This window comes from Apus apus, chromosome 3 (genome assembly GCF_020740795.1).
Source record: "Apus apus isolate bApuApu2 chromosome 3, bApuApu2.pri.cur, whole genome shotgun sequence".
NCBI classification, from domain to species: domain Eukaryota; kingdom Metazoa; phylum Chordata; class Aves; order Apodiformes; family Apodidae; genus Apus; species Apus apus.
Genome location: NC_067284.1, coordinates 43,247,779 through 43,263,764, shown reverse-complemented (window position 1 = coordinate 43,263,764; position 15,986 = coordinate 43,247,779). Strand labels below are relative to the sequence as shown.

The 15,986-nt window shown below is 39.8% G+C and overlaps 1 protein-coding gene across 8 annotated transcripts in view; it reads right to left on the bottom strand.

The window, feature by feature from the left end:
• HS3ST5 (heparan sulfate-glucosamine 3-sulfotransferase 5) overlaps window positions 1–15,986 on the bottom strand; it is a 192,238-nt gene that overhangs the window by 10,654 nt on the left and 165,598 nt on the right. For 2 of the 8 annotated variants that reach the window (XM_051614135.1, XM_051614138.1), the window contains one exon: window positions 14,060–14,116. The exons of the other annotated variants lie outside the window; for them this stretch is intronic. The gene's annotated coding sequence lies outside the window, so the exon portion shown is untranslated. The remainder of the gene's footprint in view (window positions 1–14,059; window positions 14,117–15,986) is intronic. 8 annotated transcript variants of the gene reach the window in all.

Sequence of the window (15,986 nt, the reverse complement as noted above, 5' to 3'; positions counted from 1 at the left end):
AAGTTTCAGTGAACTCTCATAAAAGTTAAGTCAAAGTCAAATGAGTAGGAGAGAACAGAAAAAAACCCCACCATATCCATAATGATTATATCACTGATAAAATCTGATTTTGGTAACATCCCAAATGGTGCAGAAGCACTGAAAACAGAAGCTGTTGTTACAATCACACATTCCAAATAAACCGACAATGAGACAAGAAGATCACCAGGAAGTTATTTGAAAATGATCAGAGGGAAATTTTTGGACACATGGAGGGGAGATAAGAAGGTGCTATTAATAAATGAATAGCATATGGTTGATTATGGAGAGAAGTGTAACAAAGGAAGGTAACATAGAATTCTTTGGTAAACAGACTGAAGAGTGATGTGATTAATCCAAGAGAAGTACAAACCAGAGGCAAATATGCACAAAGGAGACTGGAAAAAAAAAAAGAGGTGATTTTTAAAGTTTAATCTATCAACCAGTTAGCATAGATTTTTTTTTTATTATTATTATTTTGCATGCCAGCAGGGGTCATCTGTTGACCAACAAATCTTTGTCTTCATGTACTGCAAAAAGATCTTTGAGTTTTTGTGAGATTTAAATACAGTGACTGGGAAAACAAGTCAGGGAACTAATCACTTGGCAAGCTTCCATTTATCTTGCTTTTGCATGATGTCTCTTTGACGCTAACTACAGATTCTTGCATTTGTCACTGTGAGTCAAATTCATACAAATCATGCACTTACAGATTTTCTCGGGTAGGAAATCACATGGCGTTTGAGATAGGAGGGAATTTATTCCTCAAATTGCATGCATCAGCTCTTCAGCTAATGATCTTCTTCATGGTCTGGCTGGAATAGCTGGTCATGCTCCTGCTCCTTCTTTAGCCTCCTTCCCTTCCCCTTGTGCTATCTCACCACTGGTGAAAGTCTAGACTAGTGACAAGGAAACGATACAGTCCCACTGTACTTATTCCCCAATACCCTTCACTTCAATGCCCTAATTGCAACAGTACTACAACATCACATGGACTGTGTTAAAGAGTAAAGAGTAATCATGATAAAGCAGAACATGATTTTTCATTACAGAGACGATTTTTCATTCCTAATAGCATTGAATAGCCTAATAACAGAAAAAATTTTTCCCCTTTTTTGACACAGTGAAATGAAATAGATAATACCAACTGAAAGCTTTGAAAACACAGTTTATCTGAGGGAATGGCAAAATGTTTTGCATGCAGAAATGGAATTTGGATTATTTATTTTATTTTATTTTCCATAATGGTTTGTATTTTCAATATCAAAAAGAAATTTGATTCTCATGAGTAACTACAGTGTTTCAATTTTTCTCTCTTTAGCATAAGAGTGAGATGGGATGAAATAAGCTTAATGCACACTTGCTCAATTAATATTGTGAAGGAGGAAAAGAAGGAAATATTTCCACAATATGGAACACAATCACAGATTCAGGGAAATGTCCCTGTGTACTAAAGATGTCCTTTTCTCCTCTTGACTCATATTAACTGAAACAGTAGAAAGGAAAATGGCAGCAAAATTATTGGGGATAAATGATGCAGATAAACTCCAACATAAAGATTTCCTATAGTCTTATGCCACAGCTGTGACAATAACTTAGAAACACCTTTATTTTGTCTACTGTTGTAGAGTCTGATGTTTAGGACTGCCTTTAAGCTGCCCTTGAAACCGCTTCTTTGTGTAAATAAGTGGGAAGACTTTCTCCAGAAAGGCTGCTTTACTCTGGGAGATCACCCACCAAATCAGCGTCTGTATGTGGATACTAGGTAAGAAAACTGTATGCTGATTTCACAGAAGTTAGGACATTACCGTTGCTGAAAGAGCATTTATGATTCATAATCACAAGACTAATATGGCTGGCTTGGGTGTAACCCCCAGATATCTGGGTTCTCTCCAACTTACAGAGAGTAGTAATTGTTACTTATTTAGTCCATTGCCCACAGAATATTTGACTCCAGACACCCTCAAGGCTCATCTATCCATACTTTTATAATCTCTAGGTAGCTGCTGTGACAAGTGACAACAGTACAGAAGGCCATAACCAACTCGTTATCACATTCCTTTCTCAGCCTGACCCCTTTTTTTTCCTTTTTTTTTCCTTTTTTTTTTGCATCTTACTGAAAGACATGGAGCAAGATGGTGTTGGAAAGAGAGAAACAACTCCAAAGCTCACTACTGCCTGCGCAGTGCCCTGTGCCAAACAGATCTGCTGCCAGATTGTCAGAGTAGTTAGGAATCTCAGATGCTTTGATGCCCTTGAGGTCTCAGACGCATCTGCTTAGGAAAACTGCCTTATTGCATTGGAGCCGGCGAGGCAGGCAGCCGCGTCCTGCTGAGTGATGACTGGGTTGCCACGATCCACGCTTAGCTACAGTGCTCCAGGAACACGTCCAAGTGCATAGATCTTAATAGGACTTCATTAGTCCAAAATACAGATGCCTGTCTTCTTGCCAGCATCCTGAGTATATTACCCTGCACTGTTCTTCATAGAGCACCAGATTAATCAGATAGGGTTGCCCCCTTTTTTTTTTCAAATTAATAGTGATTCCCCAGCACCTTCCCTCCTTCTGAAATGATCACCTTCCTTGTCTGCTTCATTTCTCAGGAATGGTGGAGCTGATGACACCAAGAAAACCTGTGGAACAGCAGGTCTGACTGTAGAAAGTTTATAATAGATACTAATTTCACAGTCTTAAGAGGAGAATACCAGCCTCTTTTTCTAGCTGGCATTACAACAGCTGCAACGAAAAATAGCAATCAAAAAGGAAAAAGGAGGTTGAGGAACAAAATGCAGTGAATTAGAAGAGCGGAGGAAGGACTGCAAAAGTCAAGAAAGAAATCATGAAGGAAGACAAATAGCACTGTCACATTAGGAGTAAATTATTTTTTTTTTTAACTCTGGGAGAGATTTAAACAGGAAGATTATGAGTCCTCAGAGAGAAAGATAAACAGGTAGATATCCAGAGCTTTATTTTTCTGTCCTTCATTTAGGGTTCAATTTTTGTAATGAACAGTTTCACGGTATTGAGTAGGATATGAAGGCAGTGAAGTACCGCTTCGCACAATTCAGCATAAAAGTACATCTTTTCACATCCTTGTAATTTTAAAATGTTCTTTTCCATGTCTTAGAGTTATACTTCCAGACTATTGCTCCCTGTTTTGTTTTTTGTTTTTTGTTTTTTTTTTCCCCCGGTGAAAAATCTCCCTTGCCCAGATAATTTCATACCTGAAATAAGACATATGAAAGACTGTTTGAAGGTTCTTTAATTAATTAAAACTGACAAACAATTGAATTTAATTCTCCGCTTTGTTATTGTGGTGGCAAAATCTACATGGCCTCCTGCACCTCCTTACAGGTCTGTTTTCTGTGACTTTCCTTTAGAAAAGCAGCAAAACCGACTTAAATGCAAAACATTACTAGGAGTCAAAAGCATTGATGGGAAAACTAACAGCAAAAACTTAACCATGCTTCAAATATAATTTTGCTGTTAGACTGTATTTACAGTAAGAAACACCTAGATTTTTGCTCCTGGCTTTTACTCCCCACTAAGAAAAAATTCCAATGTTTAAGATAACACACGCACCCTTCTGTGCATATATGGACATGTTATAAACAATAATTTGGGTAAGTCTGAAAATTTTTTTGCAGCCTAATCTTAGTCCTTGCTTCTCAGGCCAGAAACGCTGGCCTAACTACACTGCTGCCAACCCCCATGCTATGTGTGCTGCAGTAACACCTACCACTGCACAGCTGTCTCTTGCTCTGGCTGCTAAACTGGAGTATGAATTATAGAATGGTTTTAGTTGGAAGGGACCTTAAAGATCATCCACTTCCAACCCCCTTGCATGGGCAGGAACACCTCACACTAGATCAGGTTGTTCAGAGCCCCATCCAACCTTGAACACTTGCAGGGAGGGGGAATCCAGAGCTTCTCTGGGCAACCTATTCCAGTGTCTCACCACCCCCACACTAAAGAATTTCCTCCTAATGTCTAACTTAAATCTCCCCTCTTCCTGTTTTGATCCATTACCTCTTGTCCTCTCACTACAAGCTCTTGAAATAAGGGCAAAAGAAGCAGTGACAAAAAGTCCTTTCTCCTACTATTGATGCAAAGCTTCCTATAGGTTCCTTTCACCATTTTTTTAACTACTGCAGGGTTTTTTTCTGTGGCCTTGACCAGTGTAACTTTGCTCCATTTGCATCCCTTCTGAACACCGCTGCAAAGACTGTCTCCCTGACCACACCACATCTGTCAAGACACTTTTTTATTGTCTTCCCACTTTCTCTATCATACCTTTTTGTGTAGTTCTGTGTCTGGGTATTCCTGGGGGAACAGGGGTAGAAAGGGAGTTTAAAAACTTGACCCCAAAGGCCACTGAGTTATTTTTCAGAATGCCAAGTTGAAGTACTCCCCTGTAAGTCCTGATGACAACACTTCCCTAGGTAGTGCTGCCTATTTTAATGTGGAAATCTAAGTGAAAAGTTCAATGCCATTTTAACCATGGACTGGCTACAATGCCCCCATGAGAGAGGGAGACCCATTCACAGTTTTCTCAGAAAATGGAAGAGCTGTGATTGTCTTCTGTGCATGTGTTTTAAAGGCAAATATTACACTGCTACATAGGCCTCAGTGACAGCTCACAGCCCTCATCTGGATCGAAACGAAAGGGAAATCCAGGAAAGACAGCTCATGCCTGCAGCAGCCAGGTGTTACAGAGCTGCACGTTGCCAGAAAGTCTCCCATAAATGAGCTCTTCAGTCCTGCTTCCCTTGCACAGCCCATTCATCTTCCTCCCATTGGGCAGGATGAGCTGCAGAAGTATCTGCTGTCTTGGGGCTGTATTCACTCTTACGTGTACCCAACTTGGCAAATATGCCTATTCCATGGTTTTAAATTAAATAAATTAAAAACATAAATGTCAACCAAGACCTCTTTGAACATGTTTTACTGGTGGGTTTCTGAGGCAAGAAATATGCCAGCAAAGAGAGAGGTATGTGATTCTGATCCACACCTTTCACTTTCTGAAAAATTGCAGAAGGGTTTCTCCTCTGGTAGCATGAGATGCCTTCTTTCTATCTTTTTTAGAGCAACTTTAGAGAATACTTTTCCATTTACTTTTCACAGTCGTTATACTAACTACACACTAATGCAACTTGGTTGACCTGGTGGACTTCATCTGACCTGAGCTCCACAGAACAGGGAGAATCTAAACTTTTCTCTGTGGGTGCTTATGACTTAGTATCACTTTCCTAGAAATACATGTATTTACTAATCTTAATTTTGGGCTCACTTTTTTTTCTTGACCTGTCACAATGGCAGTCACCACATTTTTTTTAGATGTAGACACATTTTGCCTGCATGCTAAAATATGCCAGAAATTATGCCACTAGAAAGGAGCCATCACTTGTCTGCCTCAAAGTTGGTAGTGAATCAGTGAAAGAAGAGCGTGAAGCTATGGATCTAGCTAGAGACAAAGCTCATGTAATTTGTTCAGGAACTAAAATAACCTCTGGCCTTTCACATGCAGTTCACGTTTGTAGTGGCCACTAGTTACTGGATGTGTCTGGTTTGGCTTTGCACATGATGCTCATTTGTAGAACCTTTATCCTAACACCTTTTAGGATCGTGGGCTGGCTGCCACCTCAATGCTGACTATTTTGTACAAACACAGAAAACTGTAAAATTATCTAGACAATTCATATTTTTTAGTGAGAATTAATCTCAGAATACCTCAATGTTTTGTTTAATTAGCTTTGAAATGTATAAAAACACCTCCACGTGCCAACTCATGTTCAAAAGGACCTCAGTTTTAAAGCAACTGCCATATAAACATACAATAAAGTTAAGCTAGTTCTGTGTGTCTGTGAAAACACAGGTCCTAAAGAGTTCTGCTTACAAACTGTGTAGCTATCAGTGAGTGACATCTTATATGCCTCAACAGATGGAAGGGTTGATCTAATAATGAAAAAAGAATGCTCACAAATAATTTATTCATAATTTGGTGGGGGGAAAAGAAGAGTGAATAATTTATTTGATCAATATTATTCAATCGTCAATAGAACTGGTAGAATAATTTATAAATTTATTTATGAATAATTTATTCCTCTATTGGTTGTAGGAGGAAATTAATGAAGTAAACAATATTCAAATAACACTCAACAGGCTCTCAGAGGCAGGCAGGACAGCCAGGGAGGAGCTGAGGGAATGGATCCCTTTTGCCAGCCTTATGACAGCCTGTGCACTAGCATTGGGGATCATCAATGAGCAGCTGCCCTGGAGCCACTTCTGTAGCTTGTTGATAGTAGTCACCTTCTTTCCCATCAACCCACCGAGGACAATAGATCAGTGCCCTGAGAGCCCTTGTGTGATTTATGTCTTTGATGACCATGGGAAGCTGATTGGAGATTCCTCCTCTCGTGTTCCCCCAGCTTCTACCACGATCGCTCACACCAGGCACTGCTGGCCCTGACATGTGGCAGCAGAGGCTGCAGGTGCCATCGCAGCCTTTCAGCAGCTTGAAACTTGTCACACAGCTGGGAGAGAAGTGCGCTGCGCTCTGCTTGTGTATTCAGTGTAGGCAGTGGAGGGTTTCCATCAGAAAGCCACTGGACACTGTTCCATTTCTAGATAGACTAGAAAACAAAAATTAAAGCTCCAAGGCATCTTTGGAGAAAACAAATTGTAACACCTTCAAATATTTCATGTTGCATCCTTAAAGGACAAATCACCAAGCTACTCAGACACATGCTAGATTACAAAAGTCTGGTTGGGCAACTGCATTGTGCCATGCCTGAAATCAGGTAACAAATTGCTGATGTGCAAGGAATTAAAAATAACCCTCTGGCCCACCTTGTCTTTTCAGAGTATGACTTCACAGGCTTGTTACTGGGACCATGAAAATAATTTAAAGGAAAATGTAATGTTTAGATTTGTTTAATGTAGAAGTATCCTTCCAATGTGTCTGTGTGAGGGAGGATTTTTCTTGCTATGTAAAGCATTCAGAAACACCCCACTGCCTTCAGATAGCATCTGTTGGTTTCCTCTGCTGCCATTGAATGAATCCATAACAAATCCAGTCTGAATGCTAACCAAGAGGTGCAACAGAATACTGTTAATAAAAATCATGCCGGAACGGCTTTTGTTGTGTTATAATCTCACATTGTCATAGCTGTCATAAAAATAAAAAATATAAAGTAGGCATGGAGATGTGAGCAGAAGGGGTATTTTCCTGTTTTCAAGTGCTAAGTTTAATGGCAGATATATGTGCAGTTTGGGACGAAAACAGATGCCCTTTATGAATAGACTAAGTGGAGGAATCAGCTGGCTTATATTCTCCTCTCAACTGCTACCAGGATTTTTCCACTCTTTGTTCTTTTGTCAACTATAAACTGGAAGCACTGAAAATCAAAAAATGAGGGAAAGTTTATGAATTACACACGGTCACAGAGTTTATTAGTGTGCCATGCTCCTTCTCTTGGGAGTCACTGGAGGAAGAGCTTTGAGCGATTTCCAAATTTTCAAATGGGTTCTCCATTTCTTTATCTCATTCAGCTTTTGATATGGTGCATAAATTATTTATCAGGGCCGCCATTATTTCGTTAGCTTTCGTTGTCCTCTGGCATCATGTCTGCAGAATTATATTAATTTTGCATTTGCAATTACTGAACTTAAAAGAAATCAGTTAATTCTCCCTCTGTTCAGCTCTTGTTTCACAGACTGGTGTGAAGGACTGAGATGTGAACAGAATTTAATTTTGACCTTGAACCCTAAATACCCTTTCATCCTGCCATTTCACCAGAAGATGTAACTAAAGTTTATGTAATAAATGTTTGTACTTTCCTTTTTCCTCTCTCTTTTTTTTTTTTTTCTTTTTCTTTTTTTTATTTAAATTATTTTTTTTAGGTGGGAAGATGAGATGGGAGATAAATTTTTCCAGATCATAAATTCACCATTAAAGCTCAGTGAACTACATGCTATGCTGGTTAAGTTCAGAGAAGGATCCTCTTTTATATTCTTTAAGTCTGTCTCCTTGAAGTTAATTTTTGAGGCAGTTCATCTCATAGCTTCCTGGTTGCAATAGCATCTGAATGGAAGAGCTTCTCAATTACTTCACCTTACAGAGTGTTAAAGGATTCACTAGTCTCTTTCCATGACAGAACATGTAATATATTCTTAAGCAAATGTTTATTATGATTCACTTCCTTCTATTTTATTCCTATAACATGCTTACATCCTTTCCTACCATCCATCACCCTGCTTTGCTGATCCAGGCAACCAGGCAGAAGATTTCCACTTAAAAATATATATTGATAGCTTTACACCTAAACCAACTTGCTGATAAACTGGAGTCAGATCATAGCTTAGCCTGAAGGAAAACTTTATCCTCACTATTCGGTACAAGAGAAGACTCAATTACACTGATCCAAAATAATGTCCCCTTGTGCCCCTGTGGCTTATCCATTTCCTGCCCCTTTCTAGGACTCCTTGACTGAAGACTTCTTGCAAAAGAGGAGGATGGAGAAGAGGGTCTGGTGGGAGAGTGTTTGTGGCCACTTCTGTCCAGCTGTGATTCCCTTTATGCAAAGAAGACTCAGTGCTATCTGCTTAAAAATCCGTGTCTGTGGGTTGGTAACCATGTGGAACAGCCGGCTGTGAGAGACAGTGATGGAGCTGCCTCTGCTGCAGAGCAGCGGCACGTCCCCACCTGAGGCCCCTGTCAGGACAGAGAATGGATGACAATGCCACACTCCTTCCCTTGTGCTGACAGCCACTGAGGTGAATGATTTGCCTCCTGGCATCTCTGCAACAGGCCCCGTTCTCTGCAAATGCAAGATCACAGCCTAGAATAAGGAAACAATATTACAGTCTTACCTAAGATTATTTTTCTAGTACCAGATATGGATTAATTCACTGATTTCTTTCAAGTGGCACTCTGCCCTATCTACAGGTTCACTTTAATCCTTCAGTCTTTGAAGACGGTTCTCTGGTGACTCTGAACACTCTTGCTGCTAACTAACCAACTTATTTTTCTCTAGAAATATTTGTGGGGTTTGTGTGCCTTAATATACTAATGTCCCATATTACTTCCTTGAGAAAATGTCAATCTTGAGAACGGCAGGCATATTTACTCTTAGCATTAAATATATTGTGTTTGATTAAATTAGATTTATTTAGTAGTTCTGTGGACTGTTCACAAATACAAATGCAAGAAGGTGGGAGGATGTCATTGGCCATGTTGTTCTTATCAACAGAATCAGAGATCTGGAGAGTTGGGTATGAGGTAGGAAACATCTGACCTCCAAGTTAATGGTCCTAGTGCTGTCAATTTTTAATTGCCTAACAGACTATGTAGTTGTAGAGATGTCTTTATGTTGTAAGGAAGATGTTAACTTCTGTTTTGTAAAACATAGCTATGTAGTGGGTATAAAGGTATCACAGTGTTCAAGTTTTATAGATTCAGAAGACCTTGCTTTCCATGGCAACACGTGTCTCTCTTTCCCCTTTTGTATCTGTAGGTGTACTTTTTTTGTCTCTGAAAGGTGGTGGTTCAGTGTCCATGCCAGCTAAAGATACTTGCAGAAAAGATGCCAGAATATCCTCAGCAACAGTAGGCTTCTCAAAGTACCACGTCAGAGGAACCATTCCCATGGTCCTGCTGAGACTCTAGAAGTAGTTTTAAGGCAAGAGCATGTATCCTAGGCAATGTTTCCCTGCTGTGAGGCCACTGCTTTCCTTCTGTCTCTGCTTCTCCCCAGTGCCTGTTGGTAAGAAGCCTCTCCTAGGGAGAAGCAGCTGGGCTCCTACCCAATCTGCCCACACACCAAGGTCACCACGGACAAGCCCTGTAGCTGGTTCCCCTTGCTACCCAGTGCAGCCTAGTAAGACCCAGTGAGAAGTGTTTTCCTGCACCTTCCCACCTTTTTGTTTTTTTATGTATGCAGGTCTTGGATGCTTGTGTGGGTACTTAGGCTAGCACTATGTAATAACTGGTACTAAGCATCGTTCTGCTTAGCTTACCACCAAGGTGCCACTCCACATCATTTTCCACAGTGCCCAGCTTCAGGCTTCATTCACACTGCTGCATGAAGAACAGAGCTGATTAAAAAACCACCAACACTCCACATAAATTCACACTCCTTGTCCTAAATCCTCTATGTTGGATAAAGCAGCCATAGAACTTTGAACATGTTTGTACCCTTTGATGCACCAGGCAAAACAAGGAGAAAAATTAGATGTCTTTTATCTCTTAGAATATTAACAGCTTCTTTCCATCTATGAAAATAACAATATTTGCTTTGAAATTAAGTCTATCGGCTGAATATCAATGAGAAACCCTTCTGCAGGCTAGCATTTAGTCTGCAGTGTAATGGTAAAAAAAAAAAAAAAAAGAAAATTAAGCCATCCGCCCAATTGTGTCCTGTCAGTGAGAGACTGCTCTGCACAGGTCTGTGTGTCCTGCTCCTTCTGAGGTCACCGAAGGGGTCAGCCCCCACATATGGAGCTTCCCTTGTTATTGCAGCCTCTGTAAAGATATAAGCATTACACAACAAGAACAGCTGCTAGACTTATCCCTTGAATAAACGCAATATAACGCAATTGAGTTTGCTTTTGGCCAAGGAAGGTATGGTCTAATGCTTTATATAAAAGTGTGGATCAAATTGTTTGACACCAGTTTAATACCTGGAATCCTCAAGCAGGCTCTACCCACTACCTTACTGCATTGCTGCACGTATCCCTGCGGTGCCCCAGCACCCAAGTCTGGATGGCTGCAATGCTGTGAGAACGCCACAGCCCCTCCTGCTTGTAGTAGCTGTCCCTCAGGTTGTAGCTTGGAAAAGATAAATTAATTCCATGGACAACTTCTTCCTGTGTTAAAGGTTACCATTTTTTCCACCAAAGCCTTCCCTTGCCAGCTAGCAGAAGTAATGGAGCCGAGATCTCTGCTGTGACTGAGAGTGCTTTGAGCTGTACCAACCATCTGCCTTATAGGAAGGCAGATCTGTTTGAAATTCCTGTAGGAGAACAATACTATTATTATTGCTAATTAATAGTAGACAAGGACACAAACCCATTCCAAATCAAATTAAATTCCAATCAAAAAATTCAAGTGTGATTTCTAATTGATTGAATTTTAACATGAATTGGTCAGGTTGTGTATGTTTTTTGTTTTGTTTTGTTTATTTTGTTTTTTTTCACAAGACCCATCAGTTTACTGATATACTGATGCTTGTCTTTCTAGTGAGACTGAGATTGAAGCAGAACTGTGGGATTTTTTTTTAATGGAATTGATTTCTTTAAAGGAAGATCTATTTTAATTAGAATTGCATGGTAAGATTTGTCAAGCTCATGCTCCTCTGGAAATTTATTATGAAGCTGTGTGGAAAGCAAGATGCTCTATGTGTTTACTCACTCCCAAAGGGTCAGAAAAAGTTAAAATGAACCTCTGTGCCTGCTAGCACATACAGACCCCATGGGCCTCTTAAATTCCTGCTCAGCAAAGGCTGCTTCACACAGAGAAAAGGAAGTATCATCGCTTTTCTTCAGAATGGCAGATTAAGTTTTCCCTAGTTCCCTCTTACTGAGGATCAGGCTCCAACACAACATATATGGATGCTAAAGAGCCCAGATGGCTGGTTCAGCTTTAAATTAATAACATCAGTGCTCTAGTCAGATGGGGTATGATACAGTTGTTAAGTTTGTTCACTCCCATCCCTTCTGTGTGTTACACTAATAGTTTAATTTAGTGCTTCTGGCTTCCCTCTTGCCCACATTTCAGGGAACTGTTGTTGAATAGCTGGTGCCTGCATTTGGCCATGAGTGTTCAGAATTAGGAGGGACAGACTGCAGTGCATCTTGTTTCAGGTTGTGACAAACTCTTGGGACACTGTAATAGTGTAACTAATAATATTGGAGCTGTCTTTTGATGCTACAGGGGAGAGCTATTGGAAAAGTCAGAGTCTTCAAATACCTGGGCTCTGGGTATCTCATGGCCGTGTTTCAAAGAGAGACTAACAAAGAAAAACCCCAATATGGACCAAACACTCCGCATTATGCAGGATGAATAAAGGAAACCCGAATGAGAATGACCACAGATCAAAGAACACCTATACAATAAGACACGCAGCAGTGATGCAGGACACTTGGTAGCAAGTGGATTCTTGGGAAAACAAATCAGCATTAAACTAGACGTTCATCATTATGGTATCACCATCAAAATTATGTTGTTTCAGTTTCAAAATATAAAAACTGAAGATAAAAAACCACTATATTCTTCACAGTGGAAAAAAGCAAGTCTACATGTCATTGAGACTGAACAATCCAGTTTATGTCTTGGACAGAACCAACATCAAACACTCCTCGACTTATCTAATGGAGGGATTGACTTCCACTGATACCTACAATAACAGAGAGGTCTTCCCATTATCTGGAGCCCTAGACAGTTGTCTCTGTTTACAATGTGCATTTTTTTTTCTCCTATAATTTCATCATGTTCCCAAAGAACAGTTAAAGTTGCTGGGAAATGAATATATATCTCTTCCTTGCTATTCCCATCTAAATATGAGGGAAGACTGAAACTGGCTGTGATGTGTGTTATGCTCTGGTGTTCCTGATGAAGTGACATCTCTCTGCTGCGAGTTGAAGGTCCTGTTCCTGTGGGACAGTATGGTATAGGGTGTTCTGTAACTTCAGCACAGCTCTGAGACCCACCCTTCAGAGCATGTTTTTCCTCTCTGAAGCATGTGCCTGTCAGTCAATAACTGCTCATCTCAATCCTTGCTTTGAGGAGAGGTTAAAAACTCATTATATTCTTCTTGCACTGTCTATGTTTTCTTTAACTAAGTTATATTTGCCACTGTAAAAGACCTATTGATTAATAGATCTTTTGTTCTTCCTACAGATTAATGTCTTACTTTTTATCTTAACTTCCTGTGCAATCTTCACTTCAGTCTGCTTAAGCATTCTGAAAGCTTTGTAGCATTTTTTAATCTCTTCATTCTTTTGTCCCTTATGTATTAGCCTGGTCAGGGGTGAAATCACACAAGCACTCAGCAGCTCCCAGCCACAAACATGTCTTTTCTCCCTGTGGCAGTGTCTGGTGCAAAGCTGACACATGCCAAAAGGATTTGTCACTCAGAAAGCTGACATCAGGATTGCTGGGCTAAAAGTTGACTCTATTCCCCAACAGGGCTGGGCAGGAATATATATAATTTTCTTCCGTCTCAAGCAGAAAAAATTCTGACACTTCTTGATTCTCATCTCTCCTCCAGCTAGAGCCTTGGGAAGTCAGTCTGGGTGTGAAGTTGCAATAAATCCTGAAGACGCCAGCAGAGGCAACAAGAAAACAACTAATATACCAGTGTGATAACATGGTAGGTAAAGTGACAGGGTAGGAGAAGTAGGACATAATGCTTAATGATACAGGTTATCCTTGGTCAGTGTCTTAAATGTCGAAAGTCTCACCAGACAATTCAATAGAGATAGCAACCTGGCTTCAGAGCCACATGGTAGAAAGCCACATTCCCCCAGATAGCAGTCTTAAGTCACAATCTCACAATGTGCACTGTTCACAGTGCACTGAATATCTAGGCTTTTCACAGATTTCCCATCTGCATACAGCAATTTCCTTGTTGATGTTTAGACATGATTGACATAATTTGACAATCTGCCTTATTAGTTTGCTTTGTAACTATGCAAAACACTGACAATGATTATCCCAGTTGACTGAGGACATGCTTCCTGTGACACAGTAAACAAATGTAGCAAAGGAGGGTTTTTCCAAATGATTGCTCCAACCCCCTAATGAGAATGTTAACTTATTTCATTAGGGCTGTGCTACACCAAGTGTCTTAATGAATACTGAGGTCTCAGAGCTCAGTTTCTTGAGCCTGGGGTACAGTAGCTAGAATTGTATGCCTACTGACTTTTCTCCCATCTTTAGCTGCATGTTGCTTTATAATGACCACATTTATTATACTGCCTGCAAAAAAAGATATTTCCTTGGAAAAGAAAGTACTTCCAAGATTTGGTTTCAAAACCTACCAAACTCCTCAGAGGAGCACTTCTTCCTATAAATCAGTGCCTCTTCATGGAAAGAACCTGATGAAAGAATGAGTAATGATAGGTAAAAAAATAAGAATAAATCAACCTGCTCATTAACCTGCTTGCAGAGTAAATTCTTCGTGCTCTGAAGGCCAGGATTTAAGACAGTTCCTCTAAACCAAAGGATTCTTACAAATCCTGTTCTCCAGGTCTCACCTATAAGTTATGTTTGGGTAGTCAATGTCCATTTGTAGGGGATGCTTTTTGGTTGTTCGCAAACATTGGCACTGATTTATTTGGAGAAAATAACACAGTGTTCTCAGGGGAAAAAATAATTACCTTGGTTTTGGTGCATCTAATTACAGTAAGTCTCTATCATAGTCACGATCTACCCTAATTATCCGGGGAACTGGCAGTGTTTAACAATGAAGGAAAGAGGGCTCCAGTGTCCAATTAAGGTTTTCTTTGAGGATTAATAAATCATGTCTCATCAGCCCCACTGACCCAGAGGGGTTAATCTTCACCTTATCACTCTAATCTTGAAGCAAAATTCTGCAGATCAAGGAGAGCAGAATGGTTGAGTTAATTGTTCCATTAGGCTGATGAAGTCTTTATACCCATGTTCAATAATACACTATTCCCTGAGCGTCTACATCCTCTTACAGAGGAGAAAACAAACAGTAATAAGACTGCTACAGCTATTCAATGCAGGTGACCAGTAGCTTGGACCCTGTTTTATACTTATCTACTTTGATACAACTGTGCTGCATTCACATACTGAAGCAAAGCTTCTCTGAGAAGATAATAAATAGTCAAGAGGGGTTTTAACACATCTAAATGCAGTTGCAAAAGGAAATAAATCATGTAGTCAATAATGGAAAGAACACTTCACAGTTATCTGCCCTGTAAACAATATCCTTGATTAGTAGACATAAACAATACTGTTTTATTTAAGGGCAAGGACCCAGATATTTCACTGCAAGGAGTTTTCCCCATTCACAAGCCTACAATAATCATGGAGAGTATGGTGCATTGAGTTAAAATATGCTCCTAGCCACTACAATAAATTAGAAAACACATTTTAACTGTGTTCCCCGTTTATTTGTATTTGCTTTTGTTTTTATTTCTAAGTAATCAGGCAGGTTAAATTCTGTTGGCATGAACACTCACAAAAAGTACTGAGCACACATTAAAAATCCATTTAATAACCATCATTTTTCAACTGTTCTTCTCCTGATCTGAGTTAAGCAGGAAAGGAAATGGGAATTGATACGTTGGAGGGCATGGGTCACATACTTGTGTGTCACTGAACAAAGGGAGAGAGGGAGATGAGATCAAAGCCAGAATAATTTCATGGGATGGGTACAGGGAAAAAGGAAGGTGGGCTGGATTTCTGAAAGGCTTTTTTTTTAAATGCATTTATTTTTTCCTCTTCACACAATATTTCCTTCTCCATGTCTGTCTCCTAAACAAAGCACAAACCTCTGCTTTCCCTTTTACCACTCAGTCACACTCCCAAAGAAATGGGGCTTATACAATTCTTCCCTTTTCCAGGGGTGAGAGACTAAGGACTCTGCATTGGATTCAAGAGGATGAAAGCATGTGCTTGAAATAAGACAAGTCTTAAAAGACAGTTAAATAGTTGGGTTAGAGGAGAGAAAAATGAGTAATGTTTTTTCCTTCTCTTTTCTCCAGAATGTGTCACATTATCATGTAATTTTCTGAAACTCAGGCACAGCCTCTTCTTTTACACTCTGAATTCACTCCTGAATGTAACACCTGAACAAACAAAGAAAACATTAAACAACACAATTTTGTAATATTTTTTTTCATAAAGACTTCTCTGACAAAGTGGAGTGGTTGGACAGTTTTTGCATAGAGCTGCTATTGCATCTATATTATTATTTGGGGTTTTTTGCTGCATCTT